Source organism: Gadus chalcogrammus, chromosome 21, assembly GCF_026213295.1.
Source record: "Gadus chalcogrammus isolate NIFS_2021 chromosome 21, NIFS_Gcha_1.0, whole genome shotgun sequence".
NCBI classification, from domain to species: Eukaryota; Metazoa; Chordata; class Actinopteri; order Gadiformes; family Gadidae; genus Gadus; species Gadus chalcogrammus.
This window is the reverse complement of record NC_079432.1, coordinates 18,265,787-18,283,767: the sequence shown is the minus strand read 5'-3', so window position 1 is coordinate 18,283,767 and position 17,981 is coordinate 18,265,787.

Sequence of the window (17,981 nt, the reverse complement as noted above, 5' to 3'; positions counted from 1 at the left end):
TGAGTGTGTTTGTAGAGTGTTGGCGAGTGCGTGCGTGTTTGTCCTGGGCTAGCCTGGAGGATAGCGACGAAGACGCTAACGACCACTCTTTGAACGTGATCTGTCTGTTGACTTGTCCTTGTGTGTTTCCATCTGTCCGTGTCGCAACTAGTGTGTGTCGGTGTGCGTGTGTGTGTGTGTGTGTGTGTGTGTGTGTAGAGTGTTGGCGAGTGCGTGCGTGTTTGTCCTGGGGAAGTGTTTGGTTTAATTTGGGGGATTCTGTTTATGGTTTGTTTTGAGCCCTGCTTCTGTTAAGCCACTGGCAGGAGGCCTTTTTTTATAGCTGCGGATAACCAGTGGGCTATCACGCATGTTTAAGATCCTTTTTGGCCTGGTTTGTGTGTTTGTGTTATATTTTGTTTTCTTACTCATTTCCTTTTTGTGAATTACATTTTGTGTAGTTGTGTTTATTGTTTTGTTTGGTCGTTTGTATCTGCCCTCATCTCTCTTTTGTTCCTTCGTTTCCAGGCGCTGAGTGCCCACCGCAGGGAGGCAACTAGATCCTTTAGGTGGTGGTGCCCCCTTCCCGAGTGTGGTTTCACGTGTGTCCTCTTGGAATTTCTCTTTTATCATTTTGATCCTGTGTTGCTGTGTGTATGTGCGAGCACGAGTGACTGGTTGGTGTTTATGTGTCCCCCCCCTCCGTCTCCTGGTATCTTGCCCCCTGCTGGTAAGCCTCAGCCCTAACCATCCTGTCTATCCCCTACATACCAATTGATTTCATTTATCCTGTTTTTTTACATGTGGAACACGCATGTTTTAGTTAATAAAAACAACCTATTTTTGGAACTTCGTCTCTGGTGCCGTCAGTCAAACGAACGTGTGTGCTATATAATTGTTTGGATTTAATTGATTAGTATATCCCTGGGTGCAATCCCTAGGGTGGCGTTGTCGGTTAGCTTGTTTTTCCCCTAATGCCACATTTGGCGTCGTCGGCAGGATCGACTTTCTAAAAACACCAGAGGCGTATGTTCCGATATTTATAGGTTGTACTTTACTTTTTTTTTTTTTTCTCCCTTCACTTCAGGCATTTAAATTGACCTTTCTCTCTGTCTGCGTGAGTGTATGTTGGCAAAAACAGCAGTTGTCTTGACCGTCGTAGCAGTTGGCTGCTGTGCTCCTTTTATAGTGGACCAAAAACCTCGCTGGCACAGGTAAATCATAGTTTAGCCATGAATATAGAAGAGCTACAAGAGCTGAGGGAATTGGTGGCACAGCTTAAAGCAGATAATGAGAGATTGAACCTAAGACCGAATCCAGCACCTTCGGGCGATGCCTTACTTGCTGAGCCTGGGGCCTCTGTGGCAGAGAGATTGGTGTTCGTCCCCCGTGATAGAAAGTGTCCCATGTTTAAAGGAAAGTCAGGGATTAAGGTAAATGAATGGATTGAAGAGGCAGAGGCATGCATGCGGGCACGTCACCTTTCTGTGAATGATCAAGCTTTCTTTCTGTTTGATCAGTTAGAAGGGGAGGCCAGAGAGGAGATAAAGTATCGCCCGAGCACCGATAGAAATGATCCCAAAAAGATCAAAAGTATTCTCCGGGAATTGTACGGATGCTCTGTCTTATGTAGCCCTGCAAGAGGCTTTCTTTTCGAGGAAGCAGCAGGATGGTGAAACCTTGTTGGAGTTCTCTTTGGCTTTGATGAGTATTATGAATAGAGTAAAGCATCGTGCACCCGATGGTTTGGTAGGATCACTTTTTTTTCGAACGGCTGAGACGTGTGTTCCTTTGTATACATATTTGTTTGATTTTCTTTTTATTTTCTTTTTTTGTGTTGCTCGCTGTATTTGGTGCGATCTAAATTTTGTTTTTGTCGACAACGCCAAGTGTGGCAAGGTGGTGGGCGAAAGGAAAATAAACTAAAAGATCTAACTAAGAAATAAGAAAAAGGAACCGACAACGCCACCCTGGCAATTTCACCTCAGGGAATTGATGTAAAGTGCAAAGCACACAGGTAAGTCCACTCGTTTAGAAGGCATGAGACGTAGTTCAAATGTTATAGAAAAATACAATTTATTAAATAACTTCTTTCCTTTTCAATGCAAAATCTTCACCATGCAACCAAACGAGAAGGGAAGGGTTGGCCACTTGCGCCTCTCCAGCAGGCCGCGGAAGACGATGCACATTCGGGTGCTGACCAGCCGTTTGACGTGGGGTCCGGCGTGGACCCATGTTGCTGGAATCAGGGCAAGTGACCAAAGGAGAACATGAGGATGCCCCCGGGTTTGGAATTGATGAAGGCCCTTGGGACATAATTGGTCCGGCGGATGGTATGGCAGAATTTGCCACAAAAGGTCGTTGGTCAAGGACTAACAAATCATACTCAAATGGAGGCTCCTCTTCTGGAGATGGTTCGTCCCTGTAATGGCCCTATAACGCTACGGTGAGCTTAGTAACACGTTTGCATTGAAATTGACAGAGATATCAACATTTCTTGTTTTTATGAGCGCAAAATGCTTTTCAGAGCGCTAGAATCACTTTTTGGCCAATAATGTGTTTTTGACCTTACATTGTTGATTTTGCTCAAAACTACTTCCAAATGGTGGAGTAATGGCCCTATAACCCTGTGGTGAGCTTAGTAACACGTTTGCATTGAAATTGACAGAGATATCAACATTTCTTGTTTATGAGCGCAAAATGCTTTTCAGAGCGTTAGAATCACTTTTTGATCACTTCCAAATGGTGGAGTTTGGCCCTTCAACCCTTTGGTCAGCTTAGTAACACGTTTGCATTGAAATTGACAGAGATATCAACATGTCTTATTTTTATGAGCGCAAAATGCTTTTCAGAGCGCTAGAATCACTTTTTGGTCAACAATGTGTTTTTGACCTTACATTGTTGATTTTGCTCAAAACTACATCCAAATGGTGGAGTAATGGCCCTATAACCCTGTGGTGAGCTTAGTAACACGTTTGCATTGAAATTGACAGAGATATCAACATGTCTTATTTTTATGAGCGCAAAATGCTTTTCAGAGCGCTAGAATAACTTTTTGACCAACAATGTGTTTTTGACCTTACATTGTTGATTTTGCTCAAAACTACTCCCAAATGGTGGAGTAATGGCCCTATAACCCTGTGGTGAGCTTAGTAACACGTTTGCATTGAAATTGACCGAGATATCAACATTTCTTGTTTATGAGCGCAAAATGCTTTTCAGAGCGTTAGAATCACTTTTTGATCACTTCCAAATGGTGGAGTTGGCCCTATAACGCTACGGTGAGCTTAGTAACACGTTTGCATTGAAATTGACAGAGATATCAACATTTCTTGTTTATGAGCGCAAAATGCTTTTCAGAGCGTTAGAATCACTTTTTGATCACTTCCAATCCATTGAAATTGACAGAGATATCAACATGTCTTATTTTTATGAGCGCAAAATGCTTTTCAGAGCGCTAGAATCACTTTTTGGCCAACAATGTGTTTTTGACCTTACATTGTTGATTTTGCTCAAAACTACTTCCAAATGGTGGAGTAATGGCCCTATAACCCTGTGGTGAGCATAGTAACACGTTTGCATTGAAATTGACAGAGATATCTACATTTCTTGTTTATGAGCGCAAAATGCTTTTCAGAGCGTTAGAATCACTTTTTGATCACTTCCAAATGGTGGAGTTGGCCCTATAACGCTACGGTGAGCTTAGTAACACGTTTGCATTGAAATTGACAGAGATATCAACATTTCTTGTTTTTATGAGCGCAAAATGCTTTTCAGAGCGCTAGAATCACTTTTTGGCCAATAATGTGTTTTTGACCTTACATTGTTGATTTTGCTCAAAACTACTTCCAAATGGTGGAGTAATGGCCCTATAACCCTGTGGTGAGCTTAGTAACACGTCTGCATTGAAATTGACAGAGATATCAACATTTCTTGTTTATGAGCGCAAAATGCTTTTCAGAGCGTTAGAATCACTTTTTGATCACTTCCAAATGGTGGAGTTTGGCCCTTCAACCCTTTGGTCAGCTTAGTAACACGTTTGCATTGAAATTGACAGAGATATCAACATGTCTTATTTTTATGAGCGCAAAATGCTTTTCAGAGCGCTAGAATCACTTTTTGGTCAACAATGTGTTTTTGACCTTACATTGTTGATTTTGCTCAAAACGACATCAAAATGGTGGAGTAATGGCCCTATAACCCTGTGGTGAGCTTAGTAACACGTTTGCATTGAAATTGACAGAGATATCAACATGTCTTATTTTTATGAGCGCAAAATGCTTTTCAGAGCGCTAGAATCACTTTTTGACCAACAATGTGTTTTTGACCTTACATTGTTGATTTTGCTCAAAACTACTTCCAAATGGTGGAGTAATGGCCCTATAACCCTGTGGTGAGCTTAGTAACACGTTTGCATTGAAATTGACAGAGATATCAACATTTCTTGTTTATGAGCGCAAAATGCTTTTCAGAGCGTTAGAATCACTTTTTGATCACTTCCAAATGGTGGAGTTTGGCCCTTCAACCCTTTGGTCAGCTTAGTAACACGTTTGCATTGAAATTGACAGAGATATCAACATGTCTTATTTTTATGAGCGCAAAATGCTTTTCAGAGCGCTAGAATCACTTTTTGGTCAACAATGTGTTTTTGACCTTACATTGTTGATTTTGCTCAAAACTACATCCAAATGGTGGAGTAATGGCCCTATAACCCTGTGGTGAGCTTAGTAACACGTTTGCATTGAAATTGACAGAGATATCAACATGTCTTATTTTTATGAGCGCAAAATGCTTTTCAGAGCGCTAGAATAACTTTTTGACCAACAATGTGTTTTTGACCTTACATTGTTGATTTTGCTCAAAACTACTTCCAAATGGTGGAGTAATGGCCCTATAACCCTGTGGTGAGCTTAGTAACACGTTTGCATTGAAATTGACCGAGATATCAACATTTCTTGTTTATGAGCGCAAAATGCTTTTCAGAGCGTTAGAATCACTTTTTGATCACTTCCAAATGGTGGAGTTGGCCCTATAACGCTACGGTGAGCTTAGTAACACGTTTGCATTGAAATTGACAGAGATATCAACATTTCTTGTTTTATGAGCGCAAAATGCTTTTCAGAGCGTTAGAATCACTTTTTGATCACTTCCAATGCATTGAAATTGACAGAGATATCAACATGTCTTATTTTTATGAGCGCAAAATGCTTTTCAGAGCGCTAGAATCACTTTTTGGCCAACAATGTGTTTTTGACCTTACATTGTTGATTTTGCTCAAAACTACTTCCAAATGGTGGAGTAATGGCCCTATAACCCTGTGGTGAGCTTAGTAACACGTTTGCATTGAAATTGACAGAGATATCAACATTTCTTGTTTATGAGCGCAAAATGCTTTTCAGAGCGTTAGAATCACTTTTTGATCACTTCCAAACGGTGGAGTTTGGCCCTTCAACCCTTTGGTCAGCTTAGTAACACGTTTGCATTGAAATTGACAGAGATATCAACATGTCTTATTTTTATGAGCGCAAAATGCTTTTCAGAGCGCTAGAATCAATTTTTGGTCAACAATGTGTTTTTGACCTTACATTGTTGATTTTGCTCAAAACTACATCCAAATGGTGGAGTAATGGCCCTATAACCCTGTGGTGAGCTTAGTAACACGTTTGCATTGAAATTGACAGAGATATCAACATGTCTTATTTTTATGAGCGCAAAATGCTTTTCAGAGCGCTAGAATCACTTTTTGACCAACAATGTGTTTTTGACCTTACATTGTTGATTTTGCTCAAAACTACTTCCAAATGGTGGAGTAATGGCCCTATAACCCTGTGGTGAGCTTAGTAACACGTTTGCATTGAAATTGACAGAGATATCTACATTTCTTGTTTACGAGCGCAAAATGCTTTTCAGAGCTTTAGAATCACTTTTTGATCACTTCCAAATGGTGGAGTTGGCCCTATAACGCTACGGTGAGCTTAGTAACACGTTTGCATTGAAATTGACAGAGATATCAACATTTCTTGTTTACGAGCGCAAAATGCTTTTCAGAGCGTTAGAATCACTTTTTGATCACTTCCAAATGGTGGAGTTGGCCCTATAACGCTACGGTGAGCTTAGTAACACGTTTGCATTGAAATTGACAGAGATATCAACATTTCTTGTTTATGAGCGCAAAATGCTTTTCAGAGCGTTAGAATCACTTTTTGATCACTTCCAAATGGTGGAGTTGGCCCTATAACCGCTTACGGTGAGCTTAGTAACACGTTTGCATTGAAATTGACAGAGATATCAACATGTCTTATTTTTATGAGCGCAAAATGCTTTTCAGAGCGCTAGAATCACTTTTTGGTCCAATAATGTGTTTTTGACCTTACATTGTTGATTTTGCTCAAAACTACTTCCAAGTGGTGGAGTAATGGCCCTATAACCCTGTGGTGAGCTTAGTAACACGTTTGCATTGAAATTGACAGAGATATCAACATTTCTTGTTTATGAGCGCAAAATGCTTTTCAGAGCGTTAGAATCACTTTTTGATCACTTCCAAATGGTGGAGTTTGGCCCTTCAACCCTTTGGTCAGCTTAGTAACACGTTTGCATTGAAATTGACAGAGATATCAACATGTCTTATTTTTATGAGCGCAAAATGCTTTTCAGAGCGCTAGAATCACTTTTTGGTCAACAATGTGTTTTTGACCTTACATTGTTGATTTTGCTCAAAACGACATCAAAATGGTGGAGTAATGGCCCTATAACCCTGTGGTGAGCTTAGTAACACGTTTGCATTGAAATTGACAGAGATATCAACATGTCTTATTTTTATGAGCGCAAAATGCTTTTCAGAGCGCTAGAATAACTTTTTGACCAACAATGTGTTTTTGACCTTACATTGTTGATTTTGCTCAAAACTACTTCCAAATGGTGGAGTAATGGCCCTATAACCATGTGGTGAGCTTAGTAACACGTTTGCATTGAAATTGACCGAGATATCAACATTTCTTGTTTATGAGCGCAAAATGCTTTTCAGAGCGTTAGAATCACTTTTTGATCACTTCCAAATGGTGGAGTTGGCCCTATAACGCTACGGTGAGCTTAGTAACACGTTTGCATTGAAATTGACAGAGATATCAACATTTCTTGTTTTATGAGCGCAAAATGCTTTTCAGAGCGTTAGAATCACTTTTTGATCACTTCCAATGCATTGAAATTGACAGAGATATCAACATGTCTTATTTTTATGAGCGCAAAATGCTTTTCAGAGCGCTAGAATCACTTTTTGGCCAACAATGTGTTTTTGACCTTACATTGTTGATTTTGCTCAAAACTACTTCCAAATGGTGGAGTAATGGCCCTATAACCCTGTGGTGAGCTTAGTAACACGTTTGCATTGAAATTGACAGAGATATCAACATTTCTTGTTCATGAGCGCAAAATGCTTTTCAGAGCGTTAGAATCACTTTTTGATCACTTCCAAACGGTGGAGTTTGGCCCTTCAACCCTTTGGTCAGCTTAGTAACACGTTTGCATTGAAATTGACAGAGATATCAACATGTCTTATTTTTATGAGCGCAAAATGCTTTTCAGAGCGCTAGAATCAATTTTTGGTCAACAATGTGTTTTTGACCTTACATTGTTGATTTTGCTCAAAACTACATCCAAATGGTGGAGTAATGGCCCTATAACCCTGTGGTGAGCTTAGTAACACGTTTGCATTGAAATTGACAGAGATATCAACATGTCTTATTTTTATGAGCGCAAAATGCTTTTCAGAGCGCTAGAATCACTTTTTGACCAACAATGTGTTTTTGACCTTACATTGTTGATTTTGCTCAAAACTACTTCCAAATGGTGGAGTAATGGCCCTATAACCCTGTGGTGAGCTTAGTAACACGTTTGCATTGAAATTGACAGAGATATCTACATTTCTTGTTTACGAGCGCAAAATGCTTTTCAGAGCTTTGGAATCACTTTTTGATCACTTCCAAATGGTGGAGTTGGCCCTATAACGCTACGGTGAGCTTAGTAACACGTTTGAATTGAAATTGACAGAGATATCAACATTTCTTGTTTACGAGCGCAAAATGCTTTTCAGAGCGTTAGAATCACTTTTTGATCACTTCCAAATGGTGGAGTTGGCCCTATAACGCTACGGTGAGCTTAGTAACACGTTTGCATTGAAATTGACAGAGATATCAACATTTCTTGTTTATGAGCGCAAAATGCTTTTCAGAGCGTTAGAATCACTTTTTGATCACTTCCAAATGGTGGAGTTGGCCCTATAACGCTACGGTGAGCTTAGTAACACGTTTGCATTGAAATTGACAGAGATATCAACATGTCTTATTTTTATGAGCGCAAAATGCTTTTCAGAGCGCTAGAATCACTTTTTGGCCAATAATGTGTTTTTGACCTTACATTGTTGATTTTGCTCAAAACTACTTCCAAATGGTGGAGTAATGGCCCTATAACCCTGTGGTGAGCTTAGTAACACGTTGCATTGAAATTGACAGAGATATCAACATTTCTTGTTTATGAGCGCAAAATGCTTTTCAGAGCGTTAGAATCACTTTTTGATCACTTCCAAATGGTGGAGTTTGGCCCTTCAACCCTTTGGTCAGCTTAGTAACACGTTTGCATTGAAATTGACAGAGATATCATCATGTCTTATTTTTATGAGCGCAAAATGCTTTTCAGAGCGCTAGAATCACTTTTTGGTCAACAATGTGTTTTTGACCTTACATTGTTGATTTTGCTCAAAACTACATCCAAATGGTGGAGTAATGGCCCTATAACCCTGTGGTGAGCTTAGTAACACGTTTGCATTGAAATTGACAGAGATATCAACATGTCTTATTTTTATGAGCGCAAAATGCTTTTCAGAGCGCTAGAATAACTTTTTGACCAACAATGTGTTTTTGACCTTACATTGTTGATTTTGCTCAAAACTACTCCCAAATGGTGGAGTAATGGCCCTATAACCCTGTGGTGAGCTTAGTAACACGTTTGCATTGAAATTGACCGAGATATCAACATTTCTTGTTTATGAGCGCAAAATGCTTTTCAGAGCGTTAGAATCACTTTTTGATCACTTCCAAATGGTGGAGTTGGCCCTATAACGCTACGGTGAGCTTAGTAACACGTTTGCATTGAAATTGACAGAGATATCAACATTTCTTGTTTATGAGCGCAAAATGCTTTTCAGAGCGTTAGAATCACTTTTTGATCACTTCCAATGCATTGAAATTGACAGAGATATCAACATGTCTTATTTTTATGAGCGCAAAATGCTTTTCAGAGCGCTAGAATCACTTTTTGGCCAACAATGTGTTTTTGACCTTACATTGTTGATTTTGCTCAAAACTACTTCCAAATGGTGGAGTAATGGCCCTATAACCCTGTGGTGAGCTTAGTAACACGTTTGCATTGAAATTGACAGAGATATCTACATTTCTTGTTTATGAGCGCAAAATGCTTTTCAGAGCGTTAGAATCACTTTTTGATCACTTCCAAATGGTGGAGTTGGCCCTATAACGCTACGGTGAGCTTAGTAACACGTTTGCATTGAAATTGACAGAGATATCAACATTTCTTGTTTTTATGAGCGCAAAATGCTTTTCAGAGCGCTAGAATCACTTTTTGGCCAATAATGTGTTTTTGACCTTACATTGTTGATTTTGCTCAAAACTACTTCCAAATGGTGGAGTAATGGCCCTATAACCCTGTGGTGAGCTTAGTAACACGTTTGCATTGAAATTGACAGAGATATCAACATTTCTTGTTTATGAGCGCAAAATGCTTTTCAGAGCGTTAGAATCACTTTTTGATCACTTCCAAATGGTGGAGTTTGGCCCTTCAACCCTTTGGTCAGCTTAGTAACACGTTTGCATTGAAATTGACAGAGATATCAACATGTCTTATTTTTATGAGCGCAAAATGCTTTTCAGAGCGCTAGAATCACTTTTTGGTCAACAATGTGTTTTTGACCTTACATTGTTGATTTTGCTCAAAACGACATCAAAATGGTGGAGTAATGGCCCTATAACCCTGTGGTGAGCTTAGTAACACGTTTGCATTGAAATTGACAGAGATATCAACATGTCTTATTTTTATGAGCGCAAAATGCTTTTCAGAGCGCTAGAATCACTTTTTGACCAACAATGTGTTTTTGACCTTACATTGTTGATTTTGCTCAAAACTACTTCCAAATGGTGGAGTAATGGCCCTATAACCCTGTGGTGAGCTTAGTAACACGTTTGCATTGAAATTGACAGAGATATCAACATTTCTTGTTTATGAGCGCAAAATGCTTTTCAGAGCGTTAGAATCACTTTTTGATCACTTCCAAATGGTGGAGTTTGGCCCTTCAACCCTTTGGTCAGCTTAGTAACACGTTTGCATTGAAATTGACAGAGATATCAACATGTCTTATTTTTATGAGCGCAAAATGCTTTTCAGAGCGCTAGAATCACTTTTTGGTCAACAATGTGTTTTTGACCTTACATTGTTGATTTTGCTCAAAACTACATCCAAATGGTGGAGTAATGGCCCTATAACCCTGTGGTGAGCTTAGTAACACGTTTGCATTGAAATTGACAGAGATATCAACATGTCTTATTTTTATGAGCGCAAAATGCTTTTCAGAGCGCTAGAATAACTTTTTGACCAACAATGTGTTTTTGACCTTACATTGTTGATTTTGCTCAAAACTACTTCCAAATGGTGGAGTAATGGCCCTATAACCCTGTGGTGAGCTTAGTAACACGTTTGCATTGAAATTGACCGAGATATCAACATTTCTTGTTTATGAGCGCAAAATGCTTTTCAGAGCGTTAGAATCACTTTTTGATCACTTCCAAATGGTGGAGTTGGCCCTATAACGCTACGGTGAGCTTAGTAACACGTTTGCATTGAAATTGACAGAGATATCAACATTTCTTGTTTTATGAGCGCAAAATGCTTTTCAGAGCGTTAGAATCACTTTTTGATCACTTCCAATGCATTGAAATTGACAGAGATATCAACATGTCTTATTTTTATGAGCGCAAAATGCTTTTCAGAGCGCTAGAATCACTTTTTGGCCAACAATGTGTTTTTGACCTTACATTGTTGATTTTGCTCAAAACTACTTCCAAATGGTGGAGTAATGGCCCTATAACCCTGTGGTGAGCTTAGTAACACGTTTGCATTGAAATTGACAGAGATATCAACATTTCTTGTTTATGAGCGCAAAATGCTTTTCAGAGCGTTAGAATCACTTTTTGATCACTTCCAAACGGTGGAGTTTGGCCCTTCAACCCTTTGGTCAGCTTAGTAACACGTTTGCATTGAAACTGACAGAGATATCAACATGTCTTATTTTTATGAGCGCAAAATGCTTTTCAGAGCGCTAGAATCAATTTTTGGTCAACAATGTGTTTTTGACCTTACATTGTTGATTTTGCTCAAAACTACATCCAAATGGTGGAGTAATGGCCCTATAACCCTGTGGTGAGCTTAGTAACACGTTTGCATTGAAATTGACAGAGATATCAACATGTCTTATTTTTATGAGCGCAAAATGCTTTTCAGAGCGCTAGAATCACTTTTTGACCAACAATGTGTTTTTGACCTTACATTGTTGATTTTGCTCAAAACTACTTCCAAATGGTGGAGTAATGGCCCTATAACCCTGTGGTGAGCTTAGTAACACGTTTGCATTGAAATTGACAGAGATATCTACATTTCTTGTTTACGAGCGCAAAATGCTTTTCAGAGCTTTAGAATCACTTTTTGATCACTTCCAAATGGTGGAGTTGGCCCTATAACGCTACGGTGAGCTTAGTAACACGTTTGCATTGAAATTGACAGAGATATCAACATTTCTTGTTTACGAGCGCAAAATGCTTTTCAGAGCGTTAGAATCACTTTTTGATCACTTCCAAATGGTGGAGTTGGCCCTATAACGCTACGGTGAGCTTAGTAACACGTTTGCATTGAAATTGACAGAGATATCAACATTTCTTGTTTATGAGCGCAAAATGCTTTTCAGAGCGTTAGAATCACTTTTTGATCACTTCCAAATGGTGGAGTTGGCCCTATAACGCTACGGTGAGCTTAGTAACACGTTTGCATTGAAATTGACAGAGATATCAACATGTCTTATTTTTATGAGCGCAAAATGCTTTTCAGAGCGCTAGAATCACTTTTTGGCCAATAATGTGTTTTTGACCTTACATTGTTGATTTTGCTCAAAACTACTTCCAAATGGTGGAGTAATGGCCCTATAACCCTGTGGTGAGCTTAGTAACACGTTTGCATTGAAATTGACAGAGATATCAACATTTCTTGTTTATGAGCGCAAAATGCTTTTCAGAGCGTTAGAATCACTTTTTGATCACTTCCAAATGGTGGAGTTTGGCCCTTCAACCCTTTGGTCAGCTTAGTAACACGTTTGCATTGAAATTGACAGAGATATCAACATGTCTTATTTTTATGAGCGCAAAATGCTTTTCAGAGCGCTAGAATCACTTTTTGGTCAACAATGTGTTTTTGACCTTACATTGTTGATTTTGCTCAAAACGACATCAAAATGGTGGAGTAATGGCCCTATAACCCTGTGGTGAGCTTAGTAACACGTTTGCATTGAAATTGACAGAGATATCAACATGTCTTATTTTTATGAGCGCAAAATGCTTTTCAGAGCGCTAGAATAACTTTTTGACCAACAATGTGTTTTTGACCTTACATTGTTGATTTTGCTCAAAACTACTTCCAAATGGTGGAGTAATGGCCCTATAACCATGTGGTGAGCTTAGTAACACGTTTGCATTGAAATTGACCGAGATATCAACATTTCTTGTTTATGAGCGCAAAATGCTTTTCAGAGCGTTAGAATCACTTTTTGATCACTTCCAAATGGTGGAGTTGGCCCTATAACGCTACGGTGAGCTTAGTAACACGTTTGCATTGAAATTGACAGAGATATCAACATTTCTTGTTTTATGAGCGCAAAATGCTTTTCAGAGCGTTAGAATCACTTTTTGATCACTTCCAATGCATTGAAATTGACAGAGATATCAACATGTCTTATTTTTATGAGCGCAAAATGCTTTTCAGAGCGCTAGAATCACTTTTTGGCCAACAATGTGTTTTTGACCTTACATTGTTGATTTTGCTCAAAACTACTTCCAAATGGTGGAGTAATGGCCCTATAACCCTGTGGTGAGCTTAGTAACACGTTTGCATTGAAATTGACAGAGATATCAACATTTCTTGTTCATGAGCGCAAAATGCTTTTCAGAGCGTTAGAATCACTTTTTGATCACTTCCAAACGGTGGAGTTTGGCCCTTCAACCCTTTGGTCAGCTTAGTAACACGTTTGCATTGAAATTGACAGAGATATCAACATGTCTTATTTTTATGAGCGCAAAATGCTTTTCAGAGCGCTAGAATCAATTTTTGGTCAACAATGTGTTTTTGACCTTACATTGTTGATTTTGCTCAAAACTACATCCAAATGGTGGAGTAATGGCCCTATAACCCTGTGGTGAGCTTAGTAACACGTTTGCATTGAAATTGACAGAGATATCAACATGTCTTATTTTTATGAGCGCAAAATGCTTTTCAGAGCGCTAGAATCACTTTTTGACCAACAATGTGTTTTTGACCTTACATTGTTGATTTTGCTCAAAACTACTTCCAAATGGTGGAGTAATGGCCCTATAACCCTGTGGTGAGCTTAGTAACACGTTTGCATTGAAATTGACAGAGATATCTACATTTCTTGTTTACGAGCGCAAAATGCTTTTCAGAGCTTTGGAATCACTTTTTGATCACTTCCAAATGGTGGAGTTGGCCCTATAACGCTACGGTGAGCTTAGTAACACGTTTGAATTGAAATTGACAGAGATATCAACATTTCTTGTTTACGAGCGCAAAATGCTTTTCAGAGCGTTAGAATCACTTTTTGATCACTTCCAAATGGTGGAGTTGGCCCTATAACGCTACGGTGAGCTTAGTAACACGTTTGCATTGAAATTGACAGAGATATCAACATTTCTTGTTTATGAGCGCAAAATGCTTTTCAGAGCGTTAGAATCACTTTTTGATCACTTCCAAATGGTGGAGTTGGCCCTATAACGCTACGGTGAGCTTAGTAACACGTTTGCATTGAAATTGACAGAGATATCAACATGTCTTATTTTTATGAGCGCAAAATGCTTTTCAGAGCGCTAGAATCACTTTTTGGCCAATAATGTGTTTTTGACCTTACATTGTTGATTTTGCTCAAAACTACTTCCAAATGGTGGAGTAATGGCCCTATAACCCTGTGGTGAGCTTAGTAACACGTTTGCATTGAAATTGACAGAGATATCAACATTTCTTGTTTATGAGCGCAAAATGCTTTTCAGAGCGTTAGAATCACTTTTTGATCACTTCCAAATGGTGGAGTTTGGCCCTTCAACCCTTTGGTCAGCTTAGTAACACGTTTGCATTGAAATTGACAGAGATATCAACATGTCTTATTTTTATGAGCGCAAAATGCTTTTCAGAGCGCTAGAATCACTTTTTGGTCAACAATGTGTTTTTGACCTTACATTGTTGATTTTGCTCAAAACTACTTCCAAGTGGTGGAGTAATGGCCCTATAACCCTGTGGTGAGCTTAGTAACACGTTTGCATTGAAATTGACAGAGATATCAACATTTCTTGTTTATGAGCGCAAAATGCTTTTCAGAGCGTTAGAATCACTTTTTGATCACTTCCAAATGGTGGAGTTTGGCCCTTCAACCCTTTGGTCAGCTTAGTAACACGTTTGCATTGAAATTGACAGAGATATCAACATGTCTTATTTTTATGAGCGCAAAATGCTTTTCAGAGCGCTAGAATCACTTTTTGGTCAACAATGTGTTTTTGACCTTACATTGTTGATTTTGCTCAAAACTACATCCAAATGGTGGAGTAATGGCCCTATAACCCTGTGGTGAGCTTAGTAACACGTTTGCATTGAAATTGACAGAGATATCAACATGTCTTATTTTTATGAGCGCAAAATGCTTTTCAGAGCGCTAGAATAACTTTTTGACCAACAATGTGTTTTTGACCTTACATTGTTGATTTTGCTCAAAACTACTTCCAAATGGTGGAGTAATGGCCCTATAACCCTGTGGTGAGCTTAGTAACACGTTTGCATTGAAATTGACCAAGATATCAACATTTCTTGTTTATGAGCGCAAAATGCTTTTCAGAGCGTTAGAATCACTTTTTGATCACTTCCAAATGGTGGAGTTGGCCCTATAACGCTACGGTGAGCTTAGTAACACGTTTGCATTGAAATTGACAGAGATATCAACATTTCTTGTTTTATGAGCGCAAAATGCTTTTCAGAGCGTTAGAATCACTTTTTGATCACTTCCAATGCATTGAAATTGACAGAGATATCAACATGTCTTATTTTTATGAGCGCAAAATGCTTTTCAGAGCGCTAGAATCACTTTTTGGCCAACAATGTGTTTTTGACCTTACATTGTTGATTTTGCTCAAAACTACTTCCAAATGGTGGAGTAATGGCCCTATAACCCTGTGGTGAGCTTAGTAACACGTTTGCATTGAAATTGACAGAGATATCAACATTTCTTGTTCATGAGCGCAAAATGCTTTTCAGAGCGTTAGAATCACTTTTTGATCACTTCCAAACGGTGGAGTTTGGCCCTTCAACCCTTTGGTCAGCTTAGTAACACGTTTGCATTGAAATTGACAGAGATATCAACATGTCTTATTTTTATGAGCGCAAAATGCTTTTCAGAGCGCTAGAATCAATTTTGGTCAACAATGTGTTTTTGACCTTACATTGTTGATTTTGCTCAAAACTACATCCAAATGGTGGAGTAATGGCCCTATAACCCTGTGGTGAGCTTAGTAACACGTTTGCATTGAAATTGACAGAGATATCAACATGTCTTATTTTTATGAGCGCAAAATGCTTTTCAGAGCGCTAGAATCACTTTTTGACCAACAATGTGTTTTTTGACCTTACATTGTTGATTTTGCTCAAAACTACTTCCAAATGGTGGAGTAATGGCCCTATAACCCTGTGGTGAGCTTAGTAACACGTTTGCATTGAAATTGACAGAGATATCTACATTTCTTGTTTACGAGCGCAAAATGCTTTTCAGAGCTTTAGAATCACTTTTTGATCACTTCCAAATGGTGGAGTTGGCCCTATAACGCTACGGTGAGCTTAGTAACACGTTTGCATTGAAATTGACAGAGATATCAACATTTCTTGTTTACGAGCGCAAAATGCTTTTCAGAGCGTTAGAATCACTTTTTGATCACTTCCAAATGGTGGAGTTGGCCCTATAACGCTACGGTGAGCTTAGTAACACGTTTGCATTGAAATTGACAGAGATATCAACATTTCTTGTTTATGAGCGCAAAATGCTTTTCAGAGCGTTAGAATCACTTTTTGATCACTTCCAATTGGTGGAGTTGGCCCTATAACGCTACGGTGAGCTTAGTAACACGTTTGCATTGAAATTGACAGAGATATCAACATGTCTTATTTTTATGAGCGCAAAATGCTTTTCAGAGCGCTAGAATCACTTTTTGGCCAATAATGTGTTTTTGACCTTACATTGTTGATTTTGCTCAAAACTACTTCCAAATGGTGGAGTAATGGCCCTATAACCCTGTGGTGAGCTTAGTAACACGTTTGCATTGAAATTGACAGAGATATCAACATTTCTTGTTTATGAGCGCAAAATGCTTTTCAGAGCGTTAGAATCACTTTTTGATCACTTCCAAATGGTGGAGTTTGGCCCTTCAACCCTTTGGTCAGCTTAGTAACACGTTTGCATTGAAATTGACAGAGATATCAACATGTCTTATTTTTATGAGCGCAAAATGCTTTTCAGAGCGCTAGAATCACTTTTTGGTCAACAATGTGTTTTTGACCTTACATTGTTGATTTTGCTCAAAACTACTTCCAAATGGTGGAGTAATGGCCCTATAACCCTGTGGTGAGCTTAGTAACACGTTTGCATTGAAATTGACAGAGATATCAACATTTCTTGTTTATGAGCGCAAAATGCTTTTCAGAGCGTTAGAATCACTTTTTGATCACTTCCAAATGGTGGAGTTTGGCCCTTCAACCCTTTGGTCAGCTTAGTAACACGTTTGCATTGAAATTGACAGAGATATCAACATGTCTTATTTTTATGAGCGCAAAATGCTTTTCAGAGCGCTAGAATCACTTTTTGGTCAACAATGTGTTTTTGACCTTACATTGTTGATTTTGCTCAAAACTACATCCAAATGGTGGAGTAATGGCCCTATAACCCTGTGGTGAGCTTAGTAACACGTTTGCATTGAAATTGACAGAGATATCAACATGTCTTATTTTTATGAGCGCAAAATGCTTTTCAGAGCGCTAGAATCACTTTTTGACCAACAATGTGTTTTTGACCTTACATTGTTGATTTTGCTCAAAACTACTTCCAAATGGTGGAGTAATGGCCCTATAACCCTGTGGTGAGCTTAGTAACACGTTTGCATTGAAATTGACAGAGATATCAACATTTCTTGTTTATGAGCGCAAAATGCTTTTCAGAGCGTTAGAATCACTTTTTGATCACTTCCAAATGGTGGAGTTTGGCCCTTCAACCCTTTGGTCAGCTTAGTAACACGTTTGCATTGAAATTGACAGAGATATCAACATGTCTTATTTTTATGAGCGCAAAATGCTTTTCAGAGCGCTAGAATCACTTTTTGGTCAACAATGTGTTTTTGACCTTACATTGTTGATTTTGCTCAAAACTACATCCAAATGGTGGAGTAATGGCCCTATAACCCTGTGGTGAGCTTAGTAACACGTTTGCATTGAAATTGACAGAGATATCAACATGTCTTATTTTTATGAGCGCAAAATGCTTTTCAGAGCGCTAGAATCACTTTTTGACCAACAATGTGTTTTTGACCTTACATTGTTGATTTTGCTCAAAACTACTTCCAAATGGTGGAGTAATG